The sequence below is a fragment of the Saccopteryx bilineata genome, chromosome 3, assembly GCF_036850765.1.
Source record: "Saccopteryx bilineata isolate mSacBil1 chromosome 3, mSacBil1_pri_phased_curated, whole genome shotgun sequence".
NCBI lineage: Eukaryota > Metazoa > Chordata > Mammalia > Chiroptera > Emballonuridae > Saccopteryx > Saccopteryx bilineata.
Window position 1 is genome coordinate 29,461,992 of NC_089492.1, and position 25,654 is coordinate 29,487,645.

At 39.2% G+C, this 25,654-nt stretch overlaps 1 pseudogene; it reads right to left on the bottom strand.

Annotated features, from left to right (window-relative positions):
* Positions 1-9,293: 9,293 nt before the first annotated feature.
* On the bottom strand, positions 9,294-23,882 carry LOC136329746 (angiopoietin-related protein 2 pseudogene; annotated as a pseudogene).
* Positions 23,883-25,654: the final 1,772 nt, after the last annotated feature.

Consider the following 25,654-nt stretch of genomic DNA (forward strand, 5'->3'; position numbering starts at 1 on the left):
CTTTAAAGCTATTCATTTTGAATCTGTATATTATGCAATAGCCATTGCAATCTGATTGTTTTCTCCAAGAGGCAATTAGTCTTCAATCAGTTTCTTTTCTGCCTATGACATTTTGCAGTGAGTTTTCTATAGCCGCGCTGGGTGAGGGGGTGTGCAGGCAGGGGCTCCAGGCCAGGCTGCTAGAATACTGTTTCCTCCCCAAATGTCAATGCATCTAGTGATCAAGCCTCATCATATACCATTTTTAAAAGGACAATTCTCTGTAGATAAAATCAAAGTCTGATGATTTTCTGGACAATAGCCTAGATTTCAATTGTCATTGTACCCCTAGGAGTGTAATATGTCTAAGTGAACTATATTTATTTTTAAAAGTAATAACTCTAGCTCAGGAAATCTTTTGAAGTAGGCTATACCATCACCCTTAAAAATGTCCATGCCTTTCACTCCATGTAGGAAATGGATTTCAAGGTAGTCCTGGGATGAGACTAGAGCTGTGAGCATAGCCAATATACTAGTCAAAATCTGAATGAGTTCAGGTCTAATAAATATGCTGTGTCTAGTGTGGTAAATGAGATAGGTTTCACTTTAGGTGTGCTTAACCAAACAAACAGTAACAACCAAAACAGTGGTTTAAAGAGGAAGACATCTATTTCTCTCCCAGTCAAAAATCTAAAGGTCTGCAAACCATGCTTGGTTTGGCAGCTCTGTTCTATGAAGTCTTCAGGGACTCAGGCTCTCTGTCCAAGATCTCTGTCAGTTGGGCCTTTTGCTCATAATCCAATATGGCAGACTTTACACTCCAAGCCATATGATACAAGAGGGCATAAAGAAGTAGGCAATAGACACTAGAGAGAGCCTCTGCTTTGCCACACAGAACTTTTGGCGGAATTTAGTCACATGGCCAAACCCAGCTGTAAAAGATTATAAGAAAGGCTGTCTTTTTCTGGATCCTCCAGTGCTAAACTAAAATTTAGAGGCTGCATTACTGAGCTCAACTGAGAATCTTGGTCACAGTCACATCAACCCTTCTGTGCCCTAGAAGGAAATATTTATAAGCATGATTAGTATGGGCCACTAACTATATACATGATAGAAGAGTGAGGAAGTTTCTTTGACCAGGAAACAAATGAAAACTAGCTCTATGTTCAAAGCAGAATGAAGAGGGGTTTTTTTTACCATCAATGTTTAAATACAAATTGGTTAACATCCTCTTTGCTGTCATCTTCACTTTTACTCTTGTGTGTATGGCCTCAAGATTCACAGTATGACTATCAAAACTTGGAATGACACAGAATGGCCTACATCTGTTTGGATAGTGAATCAGTGGCTAAGATGTTGAATACTGGCTCTGGAATGACAACTTTTTGTATGTAATTGGTAAGTTAAAACATAGGTTCTACATATACTTGTTAAGTATAACAGCTTGGAGAAATTTACACAAGTAGCTTAGTAGTTAACTTAGATAGGAACAAAAAATATTCTCAGAGATTAGTATTTTGAGGGAGGTGTTCTACTCTTAAAATTTTTTTTAAAGTTTTGACTTAGAGTTAAATAAATATTAAGCCAATATTTAATCACTGCATTGTATTTATAATATATATGGGAAATAATTCATGGGGAAAAAATCAGAGTAGGGGATTTTATTAACATGTTATTGAGCCTGACCAGGCGGTGGCACAGTGGATAGAGCATTGGACTGGGACACGGAGGACCCAGGTCGAAACCCTGAGGTCACCAGCTTGGGCATGGGCTCATCTGGTTTGAGCAAGGTTCACCAGCTTGAGCCCAAGGTCTCTGGCTTGAGCAAGGGGTCATTCACTCTGCTGTAGCCCCCCTCTCAAGGCACATATGGGAAAGCAATCAATGAACAACTAAGGTACCGCAAAGAATAACTGATGTTTCTCATCTCTCTCCCTTCCTGTCTGTCTGTCCCTATCTGCCCCTTTCTCTGTCTCTCTCTGTCTCTGTCACACACAAAAACAAACAAACAAATAAACCATGTTATTGAAATACCCTTTAGTAATTAGTCCCCTATCAACCTAAAGGCAATGAGCCAGTCAATTCACCAATTTTTGTAAAAATACAATCCAATTGAACAAGACATAAGAAATCTTAAAATCCTATCACTTAGCACTTTGTTCTTTCATCATTATAGTCCTCATTCCTTACAAATGGCTTTTGCTATTGACAAGTAGAAACAGAGATGAGTTGCTGGGTTTCACTTCTGCAAGAGTAGGCAGGAGTGGAAATCTATAGTTCTATTCTCGCCATATTCGTCTTGCATTGATTACTGTTCTGATCTTGCTTGGCAGCCTGCCTCACCATGCTAACAAGGAACTCAGCTTCTCTGGTGCTGAACAGCAATAAGAAGACTAACAATAGTGTGGTCCTCCTTCCTTCTTTCCTTCCTTCCTTCCTTCCTTCCTTCCTTCCTTCCTTCCTTCCTTCCTTCCTTCCTTCCTTCCTTTTCCTTCCTTCCTTCCTCCCTCCCTCCCTCCCTCCCTCCCTCCCTCCCTCCCTCCCTCCCTCACTCCCTTCCTTCCTTCCTTCCTCTTCTCTCTCCTCCCCTACCACTACCTTTCCTTCCTTCCTTTTTTTTTTAAATTTTATTTATTTATTTTTTATAGAGACAGAGAGAGTAAGTCAGAGAGAGGGATAGACAGGGACAGACAGACAGGAACGGGGAGAGATGAGAAGCACAATCATTAGTTTTTTGTTGCGCGTTGCAACACCTTAGCTATTCATTGATTGCTTTCTCATATGTGACTTGACCATGGGCCTTCAGCAGACCGAGTAACCCCTTGCTGGAGCCAGCGACCTTGAGTTCAAGCTGGTGAGCTTTTGCTCAAACCAGATGAGCCCAGGCTCAAGCTGGCAAGCTCAGGGTCTCGAACCTGGGTCCTCTGCATCCCAGTCCGACGCTCTATCCACTGCGCCACTGCCTGGTCAGGCTCCTTCCTTCCTTCTTCTTCCTCCTTTCCCATCTCTTCCCTTCTTTTCTTTCTTTCTCTTTTTCCCTTTCCTTCCCTTCCTGCTACTCTCAAACTTAAAGAAAGGAAATGCATTTGCATGGTAGCAAATCAGACTTTCCAGCATAAAGATAAATCTGTACTGAACTATAGATCTGAGTCTTTAAGTCTGGACCTGTTAAAAGATTAGACGATTAGCAATCAATGAAAATAGAATCAGACTTTAGAAAAGAAGCAGAAAGAAAAGAGAAACCCTGACATGTGGAGAAAAGACAATGAGAAGAGCTTTTTTAACTTCTGTTTCAAAAAGAAAGTCAGCTCTATACAATGTCATGTAGCAGTTTACAAGCTTTTTGATTACATATTTTATCAATATAAAATGTTGAGCTCTCATCTCCAATATATGTTCAGTTTTAAGTTTATCAATGACTATTTTGGCATTAAACATTAAAAATTAGGTATGTAAAAGGTTTATATACAAAACAAGTATGAATGTATTTTATCCTATAATCTTCCCACTCTTCTGTTGAACTCTTTTTTGCTCACTCCACTTCAGACATCCTGAATACAGTGCATTTGACATGAGCACGAGCTGTGAAGAAACCTTGAACTTCCCCAATGGCAGCACCTAAGAAGTGATTCTCATTCAACTAACAGGTTGGGCTTTTAAATCTTCTGGAACTAGACAATGAGAAGTGTTTGAAAATTTGTCACAAAATTCCTAGTGCTCAACTGAATAATTTAGGAAAATAGTGGTTAACTGGAATGCAGTTCTTCAACTATAATAAAGTAACAGGAAGGGTGGGTAGTGGTTCTATCCTGAGATGAACGATGGTGGGTGGTAAAGACTCCATAAAGTTCTGAATGTGATCAACTCAGGTGGAAGAGTTACCTACAAAATCAGCTAAAAGACTTACACATGAGATATGATACCAGTTTTCCAGATTATATGCAAATGTCTCTCCAACCACCTCAGTTTTCCTGCCCAGACTGCTGTTTTCCTAGGCAACACCATCTCCGCTAACCAGAATATCAAAGGATAGTTTAGCAATTTGGTTTGCAAATATTTTGTGATGTATTAGGAATTATTGTTACTGAAGTGAGATGGCTTTAACATGAAAACTTTTCCAGGGATAGGGCATACAGATCTGTTACGTCTTTGTGGCTGCCTAGGGGTTGGCTAAGCAGAATAGAACAGCCAATTCTACCATTACCTTTGCTGGGTCAACAGGACTAAAACTTAATCTGATGCAATTTAAGATGCATTTTACCCTGCATTGCTCCAGTGACTCCAAAAAATTTACACCTACCTGAACAACATATCTTACACTATTAACAAGATGCTTGGCACAGGGCAAATACTCAATTAGCAATTGTTGGAATCAGCCTTTCTGCAGAGGTCAGGACCAGTTGGTCTAGTTCTTTATTTCTTAAATTTAAATGCTCACAGGAATCACCCTTTAAATGGCAGGTTCTGACTTAGTAGTTTCGGGGTGGTGCCTGATATTTCTCACAAGGTACCTGCTCATGTGAATGATGCTGGCCCTCGGAAAAGACTTTGAGTAGAAAGGACGTCGTGCCGTTTCTCCAAGTTGGGATCACTTGGAGAGCTCTCACAACTACAGAGGACTGATTGCACTGCCAGAGATTTCAGTTTATTTAGTATAGTATGGCCTGGTCATTGGGGTTTGCTAAGGCTGCCTATAGTGGGAGAACCACTGACGTAAAAGACACAAGAAGACGGGTATGAGAGGAACGCAGTAGAGTTAGAAGGATATTCTATCATAAAAATATGGTTCTTTAAGGTATGTAGAAATTTACTGTTGAGAATATTCCAGAACATATTGTTATTTCACCTCTGACGATATCTGTTATGAGCAAGAATGGTTATCCCCTGTCAAGGCAACAGCATCATCTGACTACTGGATTGGCACCTGTTCTTGACTGGCAAAGTGGTTAATGGTTTCAGCTCCCTGAGTTTAAAAAACAGAAAGCACGTTCTCCAGTGTGCTTTTTCATTTAAAAAACAAAGTCATATGTTGCTCATCTAATTCTAACTACATGGCTTTCAGAGAGCTATTTAGTTTTATGGGAAGACCGAACTGAGATTGTTCCTGAGATAAAAGCAAAAGTGTCCTTTTGTAAGGGGGACATACACCTGCTGATACACCCAGTGGAAGTCAGTGAATCATTAAGATGAGAAAAACTCTTAACTACCTGGAAACAGTGGAAAATCCTGATGAATGTATGTGTAAAAGGTTAGCACATATTTGATTTGGAACAATCTTTCTAAGTAGAAATGAGGTGGAAAGAATGAAGGAAAACAGTGTATGTTTAGCTCTGAATATTTCATTGAAAAATATCCGTGGAGTGTTAACATCACAAACACTCATTCTGTAAACATTTTAATTAAGCCTTATTTATTTGCTGCAGGTTTGTGCTAAGCCCTGGATGTACAGTGGTGAGTAAAACAGACATGGTATGGGCTTTTCTGGAGCACAGAGAAAATTTAGAAGGAAAAGACAAACTGAAAAATATTTGAGAGAGGTATTCTGAGGAGATGGTGATCCAAACATAACTCTCTTTTCTAGGCCCCTGTTCCTATGACCTAAATCCAAGCCATTTGCTTCTACAGATACAAATGACTAGAGCATTCTATAGGCAAATGTATACAAATAACAAAGGCCCCTGTTCTCGGTTTTGTTGGCATCTTAGCAGAGAAAACTGGTACTGGGATTTCTAACCTATAGACTCGGAGAGCAGCTGGCGAATAGTGTGAGTCTCAATGCAGAGTCTGAGAGTAGTGGATCCGAGCGAGAGCTTGGCCATTAGAGAAGTAGAGATGCTCACGTAGAAAGTTCTCATTATCTCTAGATTCTTCCTCCAGGAGTATCAGCAGCAAATTGGCAGTCTGCTTGCTTTTATAGCATCAGCACTGGGGGCAGGACACATCACCTTCCACCACCTACAAGAATGCTACAACTTATGGAACTTTTGAATATTGGCAAAAACCTTATGAGTAAACCTCTCCCACTCCCATTAATTTAAGAAACCAAAAGCCAGAAACTGGAAGATCAATCAGAATGATTGAAATCCAATCCAAGTGAAATAGAACTTCTGGAGGAGACAGAAAAAGAATTGAAGAGAAAAATGAGAGCACTGTTTGGAACTGAGACATGATTTTTCACAACTATTACAATTCAGAATAGAAGAAGAGGATGATTTCTGCTGGCACCTGAATTATCCCAAGGATCAAGTTTAAGCACCATCCCAAAGCACAGAGGGAAGTATAACTAGATTGAAGGTATAAAATAAAATACATAGGAGAGTTAGTGGATAGATTTAAGAAAATTAAAAAGTGAAAAATACGAATCATAAGAGGAGAATGGAACAAATGTAGGAGAGAAGAATCATCAAGCAAATGAAAGAAGTTTTTGTTTGTTTGTTTTTCTGAGCTGAAGAAAGAACTTAACCTATTGAAAGAACTTAATACATTTCTGACAGGATGAATGAGTAAAGTCACTTACCTAAGCAAAGTCTAACAAAACCCCCAGGCTTGCAAGCTTTATGCAGAAAAAATAAGTCATCTATAGAAGAATACAAAATCAGACTGATGCTGGACATTTCATTCATATTCATAACTAAATTAAAAGACAGTAAAATAATATCTACAAATTATTAAGAGGAAAGAACCCAGTTAAGCTATCCATGGAGTCAAAAAAATTAGGGAACCAGCAATGTTCTTGATAGTAAGACTCATTATCAAAAAATATAAATTCTCTAGTAATTAATTTATAAATGCTACAATTCCATTAGGTATCCCAACAACTTTGTTTTAAGTAGAGAAATTGAATAAAATAGCCTTATATATATGTAGTATATTAAATGCCAAAATGTAGCTAAAATATGTAAATTAGAAGAATGTCAGTATAAGTTTTGCCTTGTTAGATATTATAATACTAAAAAATAAATTCTTTGTAATATTAGCAACATAATATTAATATAGGAATAAATAAATAGTTGAAAATATAGAAAATTTAGAAATAGAGTTATTAACATAAGACTTAATTGCATTCCAAAAATAACAACTTAATTAAATGGGGAAAAGATGGATTTTTAAATTATGCTGAGTCAACTGTCTTTATCTTGGAAGAAATAAAAGTGAACTTATGTCTTATGATGCCATATACAAACAGATTAGCATTCAATATAAAAAAATAAAGGTAAAACATTAAATATCTTTCAAGAAACATTAGGGACTGCATATGAAACTAAGAGGTAAGTGATGTTAATCAAAACAGAAAGCAGATACTCATAAAAAGAGGTAAACACTTTTTTTTTGTCTTTTATTGCAGATTTCTGTCATTACAAGGATAATCTGGGAATATATTAAAAAAAAAACCCTCCCTTTTATATACATAAAACATGCTACATGGTACACTTTGTAGGAATGCTGAGGTAATAGGCACGTACCCAGACATGGACAGTACCAAATGTTCTAACATCTCACTCACTGGCCCACCCGCCCACTGGGAGGGTCTAACCTCAACTCACTGCTTGCTGCCTGCGTGGCAATAGTTCTGGTAGTACTGAGTCTGATACCTTATGGTCAACAGGACTTTGAAAGCTACCTCACTGTAATGTAATAAAAAAGGGGGCCAGTGGCCCCTGGTTATTCAGTGACTCACAAGTTGTCATTTTTTTTTTTTTTGTATTTTTCTGAAGCTGGAAACGGGGAGAGACAGTCAGACAGACTCCCGCATGCGCCCGGGAGTCCACCCGGCACACCCACCAGGGGGCGACACTCTGCCCACTAGGGGGCGATGCTCTGCCCCTCCGGGGCATCACTCTGTTGTGACCAGAGCCACTCTAGCACCTGGGTCAGAGGCCAAGGAGCCATCCCCAGCGCCCGGGCCATCTTTGCTCCAATGGAGCCTTGCTGCGGGAGGGGAAGAGAGAGACAGAGAGGAAGGAGAGGGGGAGGGGTGGAGAAGCAGATGGGCGCCTCTCCTGTGTGCCCCGGCCAGGAATCGAACCCGGGACTTCTGCACGCCAGGCTGACACTCTACCACTGAGCCAACCCGCCAGGGCCCACAAGTTGTCATTTTTGTGGCACCTGCATTCTCCAGGGAAATGTAGTTTGGGGACGAGATGTGGACTCTAGTCAGTCTGAGAGCATGGGACCTTTGGTATGTAACCATTTAGGGGTCCCAGTGATCAGATGATGACTTTTCTTCAGTTGAATATCTCCTGGGCAAGATAGGTTATTATTTCCGTGAAAGTTAAAATGATGTGTAGGCTAAAGTGTGAATGGAAAATACAAAACTGCAAGTACATAATCTAGATGGCTGGTTGTTAGGTTTGGGCTTGGCCTTCCCTTTCCTGGCCAGAAACCTGGAGCCCAGACTTTCTCCTACTCAGAGGCTAAGGAATTTTTCCTAGAAAGAGAGGATAGTGTGACAGAAAAGGCAAGGAGAGGGTAGGTGTGGAGAAGAAAGGAGAACGGTGCCTGGAAGTCTAGCGAGTGGCCAGGGACTGACACACAAGGCACTTATTGAGCAGGGCTGAACAAACAAATAAGCAGATGGATGGGTGGATGGGAGGGTGGATGGGTGGGTGGATGGGTGGATGGGTGGGTGGATGTGGATGGATGGATGGGTGGTGGAAATCCTGAGAATTGAGGAGAGTATAGATAGGAGATAGAGGGAGATTTTAAAATTCCATTAGGTGCCTAAAGAGATTTTTAACTTGGAGACCTCTATGTGAGAGAATAGTGTTGTAGATATTCCCGAAGAATTCAGGCATGTGAACCCCAAAAATTAATCTTTGAATCAGAACTATACAGTCTATGATCTGCTGTTAGACTCAAGTAACAACATAATGAAATACTTTTCTCCTAAGAGCAGTGCTGTTGGTAAGAGCTTCAACATGTGAGAATTGAATATATGTACATTTAGGTACATAAGGCAAACCCATATATGTATCTAGATATATTACATGTGCCATATATCTAAATGCATATATATGTGGTGTACACATAAGTGTGCAAGGTTGGCTCAAACACATGTATATTATAAAGATATTTTGCAGTTATGTTTTATTAAATAAATTATTGACTTAATTTATTTAAAGAAAGACTGGTCTACAGTCCTGTCCTGTCAGGAAATATGAGGGTCTGTCTGGTGTGAAGAAAAGTAGTAGGGACAGAGAATACTGCATGATTCAGTTTCGTTATCTTGGCAAAGCAGAGTCACAGTCCTCCCAGTCCCCAGGTGAACTGGAAAGGAGTTGCTTTCTGTGCTGGGGCCAGCATGGCCAGGGCAGGCTCCTAGTGAAGATCACAGAGGTCAAAGGGGAGCTGGCTTAGTGGAAGGTGTTGGGATTGGGCCGGATCATCATCACCGCTCTCTTGAGTGAGTAGGAGCCTCCTCAGAACTAAGCCCAGTAGACTCCGTCCTGGTAGCGGCTCCGATAATGGCCCCCACGGTACCAGATCCCATTGAGATTGGAGTGGGCACAGGCGTTATACCACCAGCCTCCTTTTTGGTAGTGGGCACAGTTTCCTGTGTAGACATCGTGGTGTCTGTCTAGGGTGGTGAGCTGTTTGCCATTGTGCCAGGTAAAGGAGTCGTCAGCATTGCCATGGTAGCGCCCCAGTCGCAGCTTGTAATACTCGCTCTCAGGCTCCAGGTGGAAGCTGGCATATTCTGCAAAGACCTTGTGGCCAGACCAGTCCTCCATGGTCACCAGGAGTTTGTAGTTGCCTTGGTTTGTCAGCCAGTAGATATTCTCCAGACCCAGCCAGTACTCACCATCCCATCGATGTTCCCAAACCCTTGCTTGTATGTCTCCCAGTTCCTGAAGAAGTTGACAGAGCCGTCCAGACGCCTCTGGATGACAGTCCAGCCCCCAGGGTCACGCCTCTGGTCACACCACACCCGCATGAGCCGGCTGGTGAAGCCAGCTTCACCAGGTAGACGGAGCTGGTGTCATGGCCATCCTCCAGGGCCTGCAGGCAGTCTCTCCACGGACCCGACGGCTTGTCTGTGGAAGACGGGAGGTTGGTGAGGGTGGACATGGTAAGGGGGCGGCAGCACCTTCAGGTTCTTATCACTCTGGATCTCATTAGTGGAGAAGTGATTGATGATGCGGTTGTAGGGGGAAGGCTGGTAGACCTGAGGCGGGGTGGCAGGGGGTGGCTGGGGCACGGGCCTGGCCGCTGGCAGTGCTCCTCAAGCTGTGCGATGATCTCCGACTGGTTCCAGGTAAACACTTTTGACTACTTAAAATTTATAACATAAGGCAAAAAATACCACAATGTCCATACATGCATTTTTGATTTGGGAAAAACAATTATACTGCCTATAGCACACAAAGAGCTAAAATATACCAAAACTCTTTTTACAAATTGCCAGAAAAAGAAAAACAATGAAAAAGAAAATAGGCAATATATATTGATAGGCAGTTACACAGGAAAATAAACCCAAATAGCCAACAAGTTCACAGAAAGATCTACAACTTCATTATCAGTCAAGGAAATGTAAATTTAAATTACTATATAAAAGTGATATATTACTTTATTCTCATTAGACTAAAAAACAGGGAAAATGAGATTCTGTATGTTGCTTGCAATATGAGATTTTGCAGCTTTTTAAGAGCTTGATCTGACCAACCTATTAATATATAAAATATATGTAATCTTAGAAGTACCATGCAAACCCTTGGAAAACCCTGATTCATGGAAATAAAAACATCAACAAATAAAATACAGGATTTTTATTTCAGCATTGTATACAGTAACTGATAACAGGCAACAAGTTTAATCTTCAAATATAGATAAATGATAATAAATAGGATTCATCTATACCATGGCATACTATATAGCAATTTTTTGAAGAAAATATGGAAACTGGTTGACTTAGAAGATTTTTCTATGGCATTTTATTTATTTATTTACTTACTTATTTATTTATTTATATATTAAGTGAGATGCGGGGAGGCAGACAGATTCCCAGATATGCCCCCACTGTGATCTACTCAGCAAGTCCTCTACTGGGCAATGCTCTGCCCATCTGAGGCTGCTGCACCATTACTTGGAAACTGAGCTAATTCACTGCCTGCAGTGAGGCAATGGTGTCAACCTCAGCACTCAGGGCCAACTTGCTCAAACCATTCAAACCATGGCTGAAGGAGGAAAAGAGAGAGAGAGAAGGGGAAAGGGAAGGGTGGAGAAGTAGATGGTTGCTTCTCCTATGTGCCCTGACCAGGAATCAAACCTAGGACTTCCACATGCCAGGCTGACACTCTACTTCTGAGCCAGCCAGGGCCTTTTAAGATTTTATTTATTCATTTAGAGAGGAGATAGAGAGAGAAGGGGGGAGAAGCAGGAAACATCAATTCCCATATGTGCCTTGACCAGGCAAGCCTGGGGTTTTAAACCAGCAACCTCAGCATTCCAGGTCGATGCTTTATCCACAGCCACCATACGTCAGGCTCTATGGTATTACTGAATGAGAACAGCAAAGTGTGGGAAGGTGTATAAAATAGTTACAAATTAAATGTTGTAAAAGGAAAATAATATCCTACATATAAAACGTTTACTCTTATCATAAGTGCTATGAAGACTTTCAGGGAAATGGAAATATGTGTTTTCCCTAAAGATGGAGCATTTAGAATAAGACACAAAGGACAGATATGTCAAAGTTGGCAATGGGAAGGAGGAGAAAACTGTTCTAGTTGGACACAACAGCATGTGAAAAGGTTGCATGTTGGGAAAGAGTTTAAAATGACACCAAGAAGAAATGGTAAAATTCCCGAACAATGGGAACTTGATAAGGTATGAGCAACCTACCTCAAGATGAGACTGGAGTAGTAGACAGGCAGGTGGATTTTCAGTATGACAACTTCAGTTTTTACTCCAAGAACAATGAGCAGCCATTGAACGGTTTAAGTAAGGCTGAAAACACCAGCATATTAGTGGTTAAAGAAGACCACTTGGCTATTAGTTGGAGTTTGGATTATAGTGAGCAAAAGTGGTGAGGATGGTTTGGCTTAGAAGCCTGAAAGACTCAGCTGTTCATGGTAAAAAGAAAAGATTTAAATATAATGAATGATTCTGTGGAAAAAATTTACAAACCTGTTATTGATAGATAAAATGGCTACTCAGTCACCATCTTTCTTAAGAACAATGCAGGCCTGAAGGAGGAAGAAGGACTTACCTCTTCAGTAATCTGGTTTAGACCTCCCTTGTAGCTGGATGTTGATAAGGGACAATTGAATCAGAGTGCAGACAATTATGAGGAACTGTGGTGCCACTCCTAACCACAAACAGAAGAAGCTATCTTGGAGCCGCCTTGCCCAAGGCCCTTTGAAGAATCCATATAACCCCTGCTCTGTCCCTCCCTCAGGGCTGACACCCATTACTGGTCTCAGCCCACTGGCACCCAGGTGTTTTTAAAATAAATTTTTCTTTTGTAACACACTAGCCTCATGTTTTTGGTTCAGCCTGCGGTTTCTGCCTTTCATTCATGTTATGTTGGCAAAGCTTGTACAATATATAATATATTGTGATCTTAGCTACACAAAAAGAATAAAAAAGTATGTATATATAACTCAGAAAACATGTGTGAGTCTACAGGTGAAAATATACCAAAATGAGAAGAGTTATGTTCTATTTGGAGTGATCATGTGTCATTTCCTCCTTCGTTATAATTTTTTGTACTTTCTAAGTTTTCTCCAGTGACTACAAATGACTATCAGAGGTTTCTAAATAAATAGGAGGATAAAAAATGTTTTATCATAGAATATTTTCTGATGTTTACTCAAATCACTAAATTAGCCGACTTAATTTTGTCCTATTTGTTTATTTATTTATTTAGTGCATGCAAGAGAGAAAGACAGAGGCAGACAAACAGGAAGGGAGAAAAAGAAGCATCAACTCATAGCTGTGTCATTCTAGTTTGTTAACTGATTGCTTCTCACACATGCCTCTACCAGCCAGTGACCCCACACCCTGCTCAAGCTAGGGACCTTGGGCTTCAAGCCAGTGACTTTTGGGCTCAAGCCAGTGACCATGGGGTTATGTCTATGATTCCATGCTCAAGCCAGCTACCCCACACTCAAGCTGGTTGTAAAGCCAGTATCCAAGGCAACCATCACAGCTGCCTGGCCAGTGCAGGTTTGCATTTGATTCGAACAGACGGTAATGAAATAACAGAGCCAAGAACTGGTGGACCATTAGCTTTAAGCCTAGCTTGCACCTGTCGGGCAAGAAATACACATAGTGGGAAAACACTTCTCTTTCCATTCAGGGCTCCCAAAGCCACTGACTTATCCGAGTTTCCTAGAATCAAAGGTTTCTACCTCACCAGCCTTATTCACCTCTGTTCCCCATCTCCTTCTCTCTGCACAAACTCTGCACAAACTGGCTTCTCCTTCAGCACTCCGCCATCTTGGCTGTTTCTCCTCTCCTCCATGTGGCTTTTCTCCGCTCTCCTCTCTAATGCTAATCTCAGGAACTGAGAGAGAGCAAGCTCCTGATCTGCCCCATTTTATAGCATAGAAATCAAAACCTTTAATCCAATATACAAACAAGGAAGTCTCTGATACAAAGTCACTTAGGGTGGGAAAGGCTTAGTCTTAAAACTAAGCCTTAGGGTATAACAATCCTGCCTGCTTTCAGCCTGTCCCCCACATCCAATGCAAACTATAAGTGAGAAAACCTATATATCATATTTACAAACTTATTTGACCAACACCTGTCATCAAGCTGGAGGGGTCCGCACTCAAGCCAGCAAGCTTGGGGCCTCAAACCTGGGTCCTTGGGATCCCAGATCGACCCTCTGTCCATGAGCCACCGCCTGCTCAGACTTGTCCTCTTTATTTGAAAAATCTTCATCTGTATTCAGGTTATGAGTTATTTAAATCCCTATTTTACTTAAACCTTTAAATATGTAAAATAAGTTACATTACCAGAAGTATATGCAGATTTTAATTAACCTTAGAGTTCAAAAGCTATTCTTATTTCCAGTTCACTTGGCTGGAATTCCGAATGAGCCAGCAAATCCAACATATTATTAATGTTAAGTTTAGATTGCCATAAAAACATCAGTGTAAAAAGTTGAGAAGCAGTGAGAGAAGCACTGGAGATAGTGGGAGTTTAATAAATCATAATTCTGAAATCCGTCTACATGAATAATAAACTTATCCTTAATGTAGAAGTGAAAAAAATTAAGATTAAGCTGATGGGTGTAGATAAGATAGAATGTTCTAGCTTACATACCAGGAAAGGTCAATTTCATTAAATATGCTTTTCCAAAGTTTAGACAGAGCTGGGTTTTTCTTGTGGGAATGATAAGCTGGGAAGTGAATATTTTCATTATGTGAAAAAAGAGGAAATTGGTTATATATGAAATATGTGTTTATAATACATATATAATGCATACATATTAGAGTACTACACATATTCCAAATTTTGCCAAAACCTTTATGTTCCAAAACTTTTAAGATATCTCTATGTGAATATATTTGGGTGAAAAAGGGGGTGCTGTAATTAATTATAAATTCCTAACTGGGCAGGTCATGATAGGTAGTCCCACCCCAGGCCTACGACTTCTTTAGGGAAAGGCTGCAAGCCAGCCCTGTCCAATGACCTTGTGCATCATGGGTTAACACACCTTTGAAACACCAGAGATAAAACCTCCCCAAGGCGTAAGCACCCTCAGAGAGCACATACTCTTGTAATCCAATCACTGCCTTGTTCTTTCTCACATTTATGTAATCTTTCTTAAATTCCATCCTTAATTTCAGATGCACAAAAGAAACTGGAAAACTGTTACTCTCCAGAGCATTTTCTGTCTTGTTTCCCAGCAGAATTTTGGCTTAATAAACACTTACAAAAATTCTTTACAGGTTTGAATGTTTCTTACATTGACAGTATCATTTAAAAGTAATGAGTAAGAGTACTTTGTACCTATAAAGGTAAAATAAAGGTATATATAAAATCAGCATTTTACTTTCATCTTGATAATATCTAATTTTAAATTATATTTCTATAGACATCTCTTTCTAATTTAGAACTATGTATTTATGGTACTATTGATACATAGCAAAATAACATGCATATCTGTGTCTGTATTTTATCTGCATGTGTATTACTTGGAGGAAGAAAGGTAATTCTCATGATGAAAATCTGAGCTATAAGAACACAAAAATATTTTTAAGTGTATTACCTAGGGGAATATTTTATATGCACTGTCATGTGCCATATAACAAAATTTCAATTAAGGAGGGACGACATATATGCAATCCCACATGGTTCTCTTGTTAGTGGTGGTTTTAGATCTCAGTTCTTGTGTTTGGTAAAGAAAGAATTCAGAACCAACAACTTTAGTACAAGAAGTTTATTTAGCCTTTTACTAAGAAAATCACAGAAGCAGACGAAGTGAGCCAGCTGGACTTCAGGGATTCATGGACCCACAAACAAGTTACACAGGCAAAAGAAGGGCCCTTGGGGCTTAAGAGAAAGAAACCAAAGGAAACATGCCTAAGGAAAGAACGGGGTAAGGTGTGGGCGGGCTCCGGAGAGAGAAAGAGCCTGCTGGGACCCTGGCATTAAGAGTTTTTTTAATCTGTTTTCAAAAGGCAGAAATTTTAGGGAAGGTCTCGGGGTAGAATCTCAATAAAATATTCCTCAGCTTTCCAGGTGTGTCCTTTCAGGGTCAGGGTCTCTACTGATTGGTCAGCACCAGCGAGGAAGGCATTAGTCATTGCATCTGGTCTGAATGCCATCCATAGTGTTGCTTCATCTAGTTTTGCTGCTTTCCTGGGCCTGGAGCTGAAATACAACTGAAGCCTCGATGTTATCTTTAGTTTGACCAAAAACTGTCTCTGTGGCCTGACCTGTGGTGGCGCAGTGGGTAAAAGCGTCGACCTGGAACACTGAAGTCACCAATTCAAAACCCCGGGCTTAACTGGTCAAGGCACATATGGGAGTTGATGCTTTCTGCTCCTCCCTTATTCTCTCTCTCTGACTCTCTCTCTTTCTCTGTCTCCTCTCTCTAAAATAAAAAATAAAAATAAAAATAAATAAAAACTGTCTCTGTGGTTAACAGATCCAAACCTTTGTTTCTAAGATTATACAACACTGGTCAGAACCTTATTGTCCTGAGGGCTTAATGCTTAACGGAGTGGTCGTGCAGTGAAAAAGGAGACAGGTGAGTCAGGGTACTGGATGAGGCCAGTTTGAATCATCTATCTGTCTCAGTTTCCTCATTCCTAACTTGCCAAGGAATTTTCCTAACTTCATAGTAGCCTGCCTCAGCCTCATTACATTATAATGGAACTGAAAAATTCCTATCACCTAAGGCCATCAGAACCATCATACAGAGCCTTCAAAATATCATAGTGCAACACACTACATCAGGGGTCAGGAACCTTTCTGGCTGAGAGAGCCATGAACGCCACATATGTTAAAATGTAATTCCGTGAAAGCCATACAATGACCTGTGTACGTTATGCATTATCCAATAAAAATTTGGTGTTGTCCCGGAGGATAGCTGTGATTGGCTCCAGCCACCTGCAACCATGAACATGAGTGGTAGGAAATGAATGGATTGTAATACATGAGAATGTTTTATATTTTTAATGTTATTATTATTTTTATTAAAGATTTGCCTGCGAGCCAGATGCAGCTATCAAAAGAGCCACATCTGGCTTGCAAGCCATAGGTTCCCGACCCCTGCACAACATAAACATGTACCACTGGCTACAGTATTCAGTACAGTTACATACTACACAGGTTTGCAGCTTAGGAGCTATAGGGTAACAGAACATGTCAACCCCAATTATGTCTTTTATGACATAAGATTATTTTAGGTTTGTTAATTTTTAAGTAACAGTAGCCATAAGAGATGCTCTGAAAACCAAGTACAAGGTACCCTTTGTAAAAGACATTTACAGTTGTAAGAAATGACCTTATCTCTAGAAACTCATCAAAGCAGAAGACAACAGATTTAAATCTGCCTAACAACCTCACCCTTGTGTACTGTGCTTTCCTGGTAACCTCCTATAACTGACTCCAGACACCCCGAACACCTTTTGTCTTCAACTGGAGATGTCAGTTAAGGTGTGGCTTCAGCCATTTTCATGTTACTCAGTTACCCTGGGTTTCTCCATATATATAGGAGAGATATATGATATTAAATTTTGCTCACTTTTCTCCTTTTATTACAGAAATGTCTCAGCCAAGAACCCAGCAAGGTAGAGCAAAAATTATTTTTCATCCTCTGCAGAATAGGCTATGCCACCACATAGCCTAGGTATATATGATATATAGTAGGATAAATTATTTCAGTTTGTGTAAGTGCACTCTATGATGTTCACACAATATCGAAATCATCTAGTGACACATTTCTCAGAACATATCCCCATCATGAAGTGGCATCTGACTATATATTACACACACACACATGTATACACCCACATATATGTACATATCTATAAGTATTTAAGTATATTTACATTTTTTTCCTTTTTTGTATCTTTCTGAAATGAGAAGCAGGGAGCCAGACAGACAGACTCCCACATGTGCCAGACCAGAATCCATCCAGCGTGCTCACTAGGGGGTGATGCTCTGCCCATCTGGGGTGTTGCTCCATTGCAACTAGAGCCATTCCAGCACTTGAGGTGGAGGCCATGGAGCCATCCTCAGTGCCCAGGCCAACTTTGCTCCAATGGAGCCTTGGCTGCTGTAGGGGAAGAGAGAGATAGGGAGAAATGAGAGGGGAAAGGGTGGAGAAGCAGATGGGTACTTCTCCTGTGTGCCCTGACCGGGAATTGAACCTTCCACACACCAGCTGATGCTCTACCACTGAGCCAACCGGCCAGGGCCTAAAGTATATTTAAATTTTATAAGTATTTTAAATCTTATAAGTATTTATAATTCTCATGCATTTAAAAATTATGTATTAAAAACTAAATAAAGTAGTAGTTGGGCATAGATGTTGAAAATATTTTAATTAGCTAACTCCTTCAGTGTAAATACTACATTTAAAGTAGATTTTTTTTCATATTCCTGAAGGAGTTGGCCATCTTTACTTTTAAGCAGATAACATTATTCCCTTATTTACCTTCCTGATGCTTAGCAATTATTTTTTAGCAAGAGAGAAAGAGACAGACAGACAGACAGGAAGGGAGAGAGTTGAGAAGCATCAACTCATAGTTGCAGCACCTTAGTTATTCATTGACAGCTTCTTCATATGTGCCTTGACTGAGGGGCTCTAGCCAAGCCAGTGATTCCTTGCTCAAGCCAACACCTTGGGCTTCAAGCCAGGGACCATGCTCAAGCTGGCAACCCTACACTCAAGCTGATGAGCCCACTTGCAAGCCAGCAAGTGGCGCTGGTGTTTCAAATCTGGGTCTTCAGCATCCCAGACTGACGCTCTATCCACTGTACCACTGCCTGGTCAGGTGATGCTTAGCAATTTAAAAAAAATATTCTCTATGAAAGTAAATTGAAGTTTAACCTGTTTGAACTAGTACATATCCTGAAATAATACAGACAGAAAATAATGCAATTTGGCTGACTTATGTATTACTTGGCAACATACTGTGGTTTGGGAAAGGGATACTTAATTAATTCACCATGAGGATATTTAGGAAATGCCAATGGGATAGACTGAAAAGAGGAATTGCAAAACAAAACTTCCATTCGTTTTACTTCAAATTTATAATTTCATATCTAAAACCTACTGATTAAAATATTTGAAATTAAATTTACACTGTCGACTTGATGGAATATTTTGAAAAATATGGTCTGTGAATTGTTTTACATTTCCGATTACCCAGATTTAAGCAGTTCACATTCATTTTACAATTTTATATTCTACCTTCTGAGATAGGGTATATGATGAAAGGGTCATAACTGATAAAGGTTACAAGGACTACCAAAGAGATAGTACCAAACTGTAACAGATTTGTGACTTAGAACTGGTGGAAGACTTGCTCAATCCATCAGGGTGACTAATTTCACCTTCCAGTAACCTCTACCCTCATTATACACTCACTGTATTTGTTCTGAGTATGTTCTCCCATTCAGTGGGTTGTCTTTTCATTTTGTTATATTAGCATACTGAACAACACATCTTGTGCTACCATGATCAGAAACAAAAAGCCAACATAAGGACATAAAATGGCCCATGGTGCTCTTCTGAGAAGTCTTCACCACTTTTCCCCTCCAAAATCCAGAATATTGCACCCCTTATGGAATGCTCTACCTATCAATTAAATGAGTCTCAATAAAAAAAGTACATCCCACTAGAGTCAGGCTGCTCTGTGGAGTAGCCACTCTGTCTTATTGCTTCACTAATTAACTCTTTCACTTTAAATTCTATGCCGGCTTGAATGTGAATTCTTTCCTGCATGAAGCCAAGAACCCACAGTGGGTTACAGACCTTTGGGAGCCCTCGAACACCTATAATATAGTTCATAGCCTAAAATACCTTAGTGAGTTGAATGACATGTCATATCTCCTCTCTTTGTAACCAAACACATAAAACAGTAACAAAGCAAAACAAGCAACTGCAAAATCCTTCTTAGAAAGTTGTTGAAATATATAATTAACCAAGAAGGTTGTGGAAGAGTTAGATTTTACTCAGAGAAAGCATCCTTTTTTGAATTGCCCAAAAGTTAGACTAATATATAAAATTATTTTTATATTGCCAGTAAAAATGGTAAAAAATACATATGAGCAACTTAAAAAATATTCTCTATAAAAGTAAATTGAGGCTAACCTATTTGAACTAGTACACATTTCAAAATAATAATACATATAAATATAAAAATATATATGTAAATATATATAATAATATATAAAATATATTTTAACATTTTTACTGGCAATAGAAAAATATATAATTTTTTTTAGATTTTATTTATTCATATTTAGAGAAAAAGGAGAGAGAGAAAGACAGAGAGAGAGAAGGGGGGAGGAGCAGGAAGCATCAACTCCCATATGTGCCTTGATCAGGGAAGCCCGGGGATTCAAACCAGCGACCTCAGTGTTTCAGAGTGACGGCTTATCCACTGCACCACCACAGGTCAGGCAGAAAAATAATTTTCATTGCAGGAATTTAGAACAAATTTTGGAAAATGACATAGTCATAGAACAGCAGAGGTGAAAAAGACCTGTTAGATAACACTGACTATTGCTCTCATTTCTCAGATAAATATGTTAGATTCACAGAACTGACTAACCAGTGTAAGAGCAAATCAACAGCGAAAATGCAAGTTGAACCAAGGTTTTCTTATACTTAGTTTCATTTTTCTTTTTTTAAGTTGTTTATTGGGGTGCTACTGGTTAATAAAATTATATAGGTTTCAGGTATACAATTCTATACTGTATCATCTGTATATTGTATTGTATGTTCACCACACAAGTCAAGTCTCCTTCCGGCACCATTTATGTCTATCGGCCATGTGTATGTCCTTTTTGGAGAAGTGTCTATTCAGGTCCTTTATCCATTTTTTAATTGGAATATTCTTTGTGAGTTGTGTTGTATACTTTTTTAAATAAATTTTAGATATTAACCCTTTATCATATGTATCATTGGTGAATGTGTTCTCCCATTCAGTGGGGTTGTCTTCATCTTGTTGATGGTTCCCTTTGCTATGCAAAAACTTTTTAGAGTGATGTATTCCCATTTCTTTATTTTTTTCTTTTCAAGAGAGCAAATCAACAGTGGAGATGAAAGTTGAACCAAAGTTTTTTATTCTTCATATCCTTTTCTTTTTTAGAAAAAAAAATTTGTTCAATTTTTAGAGAGGTATAATAATATGGATTAGCTATTCTCCATGTTAGCTATACTGTGGCTTATTAGTGGTGACATGGTGAAATGATTTTAGATAGTAAACAAATATTGCTTATATTAGTAAATATTATTTTTAATATGTTTTGGGATAATACAACTGGCACTCTGTCACTGAGAGATGAGCTCTTTTTTGTGTGTGTGACAGAAACAGAGAGAGCGGGACAGATAGGGACAGACAGACAAGAAGGGAGAGAGATGAGAAGCATCAATTCTTTCTTGTGGCATCTTAGTTATTCATTGATTGCTTTCTCATATGTGCCTTGACCGGGGGCTACAGCAGACTGAGTAACCCCTTGCTCAAGCCAGCAACCTAGGGCTCAAGCTGGTGCGCCTTGCTCAAACCAGATGAACCTGTGCTCAAGCTGACGACCTCGGGGTCTCGAACCTTGGTTCTCTGCATCCCAGTCTGACTCTCTATCCACTGCACCACTGCCTAGTCAGGCACAAGTGGCACTCTGAATTGTGCCTTCATTTATGTTGCCTAGGATGAAGCTATTCTTCAAATAGTTGATATGCTTTTAAACAGAAATGGTATATACGTGACAGTGCTGATGATAAATCTATGGCAAAAAATTATAATCTTGGTTTTTTAATACAGTTTGTGAAATGCTGTTTAATATTAAATATGTCCTTAGATCTCTGAAGACTCTCTGTAAATTCTCTAGAAATTTAAATAATTGAGAAAAAAATCCTGAAAACTAACAAAATTGTTTAGTTAAATTAACATGCATTCTTTATTTTTGCCAAGAGCATGCCTTTAATTTTCTTTATTTACTTTTTTAGATTTTATTTATTCATTTTTATTAGAGAGAGAGGGGGGAGAGAGAGGGAGAGATATAAAGAGAACAGGGGGAGGAGCAGGAAGCATCAACTCCCATATGTGCCTTGACCAGGCAAGCCCAGGTTTTGAACCGGTGACCTCAGCATTCCAGGTCGACGCTTTATCCACTGCGCCACCACAGGTCAGGCCACGAGCATGCCTTTAAAAGTAAAAGGTTATCAGAGGGAGGGGTCAGGGGGAGTAGACTTAAGAGGGAGAAATATACAGTGACAGAAAATGATTTGACTTTGGGTGATGGGTGCTCAACACAATCAACAGTTCAAATGCTATAGAGAGGTTCACCTGAAACCTATGTACTCTTACTGATAAATGTCACCTCATTAAATTTAATTTCTAAATGATAAATAAAAATGTAATAGTTTATAATTTTTAATTCTTAATAAAACATAAATATGGCTAGTAACAATCCTGACTGATAAGCACTATAATTTACAATGGTATTAAGGCATTAAGCAAAAAGACAGTAATTTTTTTTTTTTCTTTTACAAGTGAGAGGAAGGGAGATAAAGAAAGATTCCTGCATAGTACCTGACTGGGAACCACCCAGCAGCCCCCCATGAGGGGCTGATGATCTGCCCATCTGGGGCCATGCTTGCAACTGAGCTATTTTTAGTGCCTGAAGCTCCACGGAGCTATCCTCAGAGCCAGGGGCTGATATGCTCGAAACAATTAAGTCATGGCTGTGGGAGGGAAAGAGAAAGCTAGAGAAAGGGAATGGAGACAGGGAGTGGAGAAGCAGATGGTTGCTTCTCCTGTGTCACCTGACTGGGAATCAAATACAGGACATCCACACAGCAGGCTGATGCTCTACCATTGAGCCAATCAGCCAGGACAAAAGGAATGAAATTTTAAGAATGAATTTCAAGCAACAAACAGCCAAGGTACAAACACTGTTCAAATATGTATTGAGGAATAAACATTTTAATGAAAAAGCATGAACTTGAAACCCAAAGACCTCAGCTGAAATCTAGGCTATGCCACTTTATAACTATGTGAAACCCTTAACCACTCCAATCATAGGAGCATAGGAGATCTGAAAGGATTTTTTTGCCTTTTTTAAATATTGTTTGAATTTTTAAAATCATGATGGTGTATCTCTTTATTCTGTAAATAATATTACATGTCTAATATAATGTATTTTAAGGTAAAGGTAACATTGCATGTTATAAATTATATTATAAAATAAATATTTTAATATAAGTGATTTAATCCATTGCTAAAAAACATTTTTAAGTAAAAAGTGACATTCTTTTTAATGTGTAAATTAGTTTCCTCTCCATTTCTTCACCACTTTCAGCTCAGATGCTCTTCATTTCCTCTTCAGGCTAATGCAAAAATCTTCTATTTTCCTGCTTCTAGTCTTGGTCCCTTCCAATTATTCTCCATGATACTGTGCAAATGGTTTTTTAAATAAAATAAATCTGAGATTTTTAATCTGTAACAATAAAAAAAAAGTCATAGGATGCCTTTCTTTTGCTTGAAGAATAAAGTCATAAATTTCAAGCTATGAAGCACAGTCCTTCTCCAATTCTCCCCTTTGCCTTCTCATTTTACTTTTATCTGTTCCTCTCCTCAGTTTCCAGACACACTGACCACTTAATTTGCCTGTTTCCTGAAGGGGCCCACCCTTAGATCTTCACTTACAGGTTAATGTATTTCAAGACTCAGCTCATTTATATATTCTTTCCCTCATCCACAAACCCTCATTGACTGTTTCTCCGGTACTATGTATGGTTGAAAACAAAACATGTTTCCTGCCCTTGTGGATTTTGTAGCTCAATGGAGAGGAGACGTTAGATACATAAAACAGTAATTACATAGTTAAAATGATATTAAATTCTATTGAAGAAAAAACGATAGGAGGAGAATAAGAGGGGAGATTTCTGTATGATTGGTCAGCAATGACCTGAAGAGTTGACATTTAAGATGAGACCTGGAGCCTACAGAGTACCTGTACTGGTTTCTTATCGCTCCTGTAAAAAAGTCACCACAAATTTAGAGGTTTAAAACAGCACAAATGTATTAGTTTATAATTCTGGAGGTCAAAAGTCCAAAATGGGTTTTATGGGGCTAAAATCAAGATGCGGCAGCACTGTGTTCCCTCTGGAGGACCTAGGGACAGTCTGTCCCTTGCCTTTTGTGGTGTCTAGAGGCGGCTCTCATTCTCTGGCTTGGGGCTCTTTTCTTCTTTGCAGCAGCTGTCATCTCCCTCTGATATCTGCCTCTACCTCCACATCTCCTCCTGCCTCCCTCTTTCCCATCATCATATTACATGGCGCCCACCTCCATAATTCAGGATAATCTCCCCTTCTCAAGACCTTAATTTAATCATATTTTCCAAGTAGATTTTTCTATGAAAGGTAACATCACAGATACAGAGATTAGGACATGGACAGCCTCAAGCCATGCATCACCTACTCTTAGCTTCCTCCCCTAGTCTCCCCTGTCTGGGTGACAATGTACCTTCTCTTCACACGGGGTCCTACCATAGCCCTACACCACATGGCTGTGCTCTGTTAGTAAATCTGCCTTCTTCAACTCTAAAATTCTGGAGGGCAGAGTCATGACTGATTGATTTTCAGGTTCAAGCAGCAGCACATGGTCCCTGGTACATAGTAGGCATTTCATAATTATTAAAAATAAATGTCTAGTTCATTTGAGAACATTGTGAATGCCATCACCCATTTGCTGATAAAAAAATAATAAATGTTAGCAGGGAAAGTCCACTGCATGTGGGCTTTTAATAAGAGCATATATTATTACTAAGTCATCACAATTTTTTTTCTCCTGAGGTTTAAAATGGTGGTTAAGAATGTGGGTGCTGGCACCAGACGGCCAAGGTTGAAATTCTAGCTTTAATACCAGCTGTGGTACTGAACATATTAAAAAAAAAAAAGCCCTGGCTGGATAGCTCACTTGGTTAGAGCATTGTCCTGAAGTACAGAGGTTGCTGGTTCAATCCCCAGTCAGGGCACATACAGGAACAGGTTGATGTTCCTCTCTCTTTCTCTCTCTCTCTCTCTCTCTTTCTCTCTTTCCTTCTTATTCTCTCATTAAAATAAATAAATAAAAAATTAAAAGCATATTTTTGATATCTTAATTTTCTCAAAAGTAAAATGGGGCTGATAATGACACTCATCTCATAGGTCTGTGGTGAGAATTAAAGGAATTAGTAATATAAAACTCTGTAAGACTGCTGCTATTATTGACAAATAGCTACTAAGTGGTGATTATAGTTAAGGCAAGGGTTCAGCTGAAATTTCACCTTTATCTAATCACTGTATAATCAGTCCTGGTTTCATGGAGCAGAAAAAAGATTTGTGATAAGGTCAATACATTAATATCTGTTTCACTAGTAGACTTTAAGCCCTCTGAGGACTATGTCACGCATCTAGAAATACATGGAAGACTGAAGTTCAGTTTTAGATTTTACAATTTTTACTTAAAAAGGAGATTCTAAAAATATGTATTAAATTAACAACTGATCTTTCACAAAACTTTGACATTTCCAGAGAAGAATAGCGTGACTCTGTGGCAATGGTCAAATGTCATCTAGTTTTAGATAATTTGATTGAAACTTATCCTAGTGATAAAAATACAGGTTGTTCATAGACAAGGTTTGATTTGGGGGAAGATGGGAGGGGCATTACCTCGACCACAGACAACAAGGTTTTCAATATGGACTGTCTCTCAAAGGTTAAAATGCTATTTCATTTTGTGTTCTACCCCCACAGAAATGCTTCTCAGCCTTCTCTTTTAATTGATGGTGTTATTTTTTTTTATTTGTAGATAAATTACATATTACTATGGATGTTTTCCAAGATTTGTGAGTCAGTTCTATGGCTTATTATGTGCTTTCAGTTTTCTGTCAGTTTTTATATCTTTTAATCTTCAGAACTTCAACAGATGGTGACTTTCTGGAGGTTAGGTGAGCAATTAAAATGCTGTCTGGTTGCCTTGTGTCGTCAGTGCTTAAG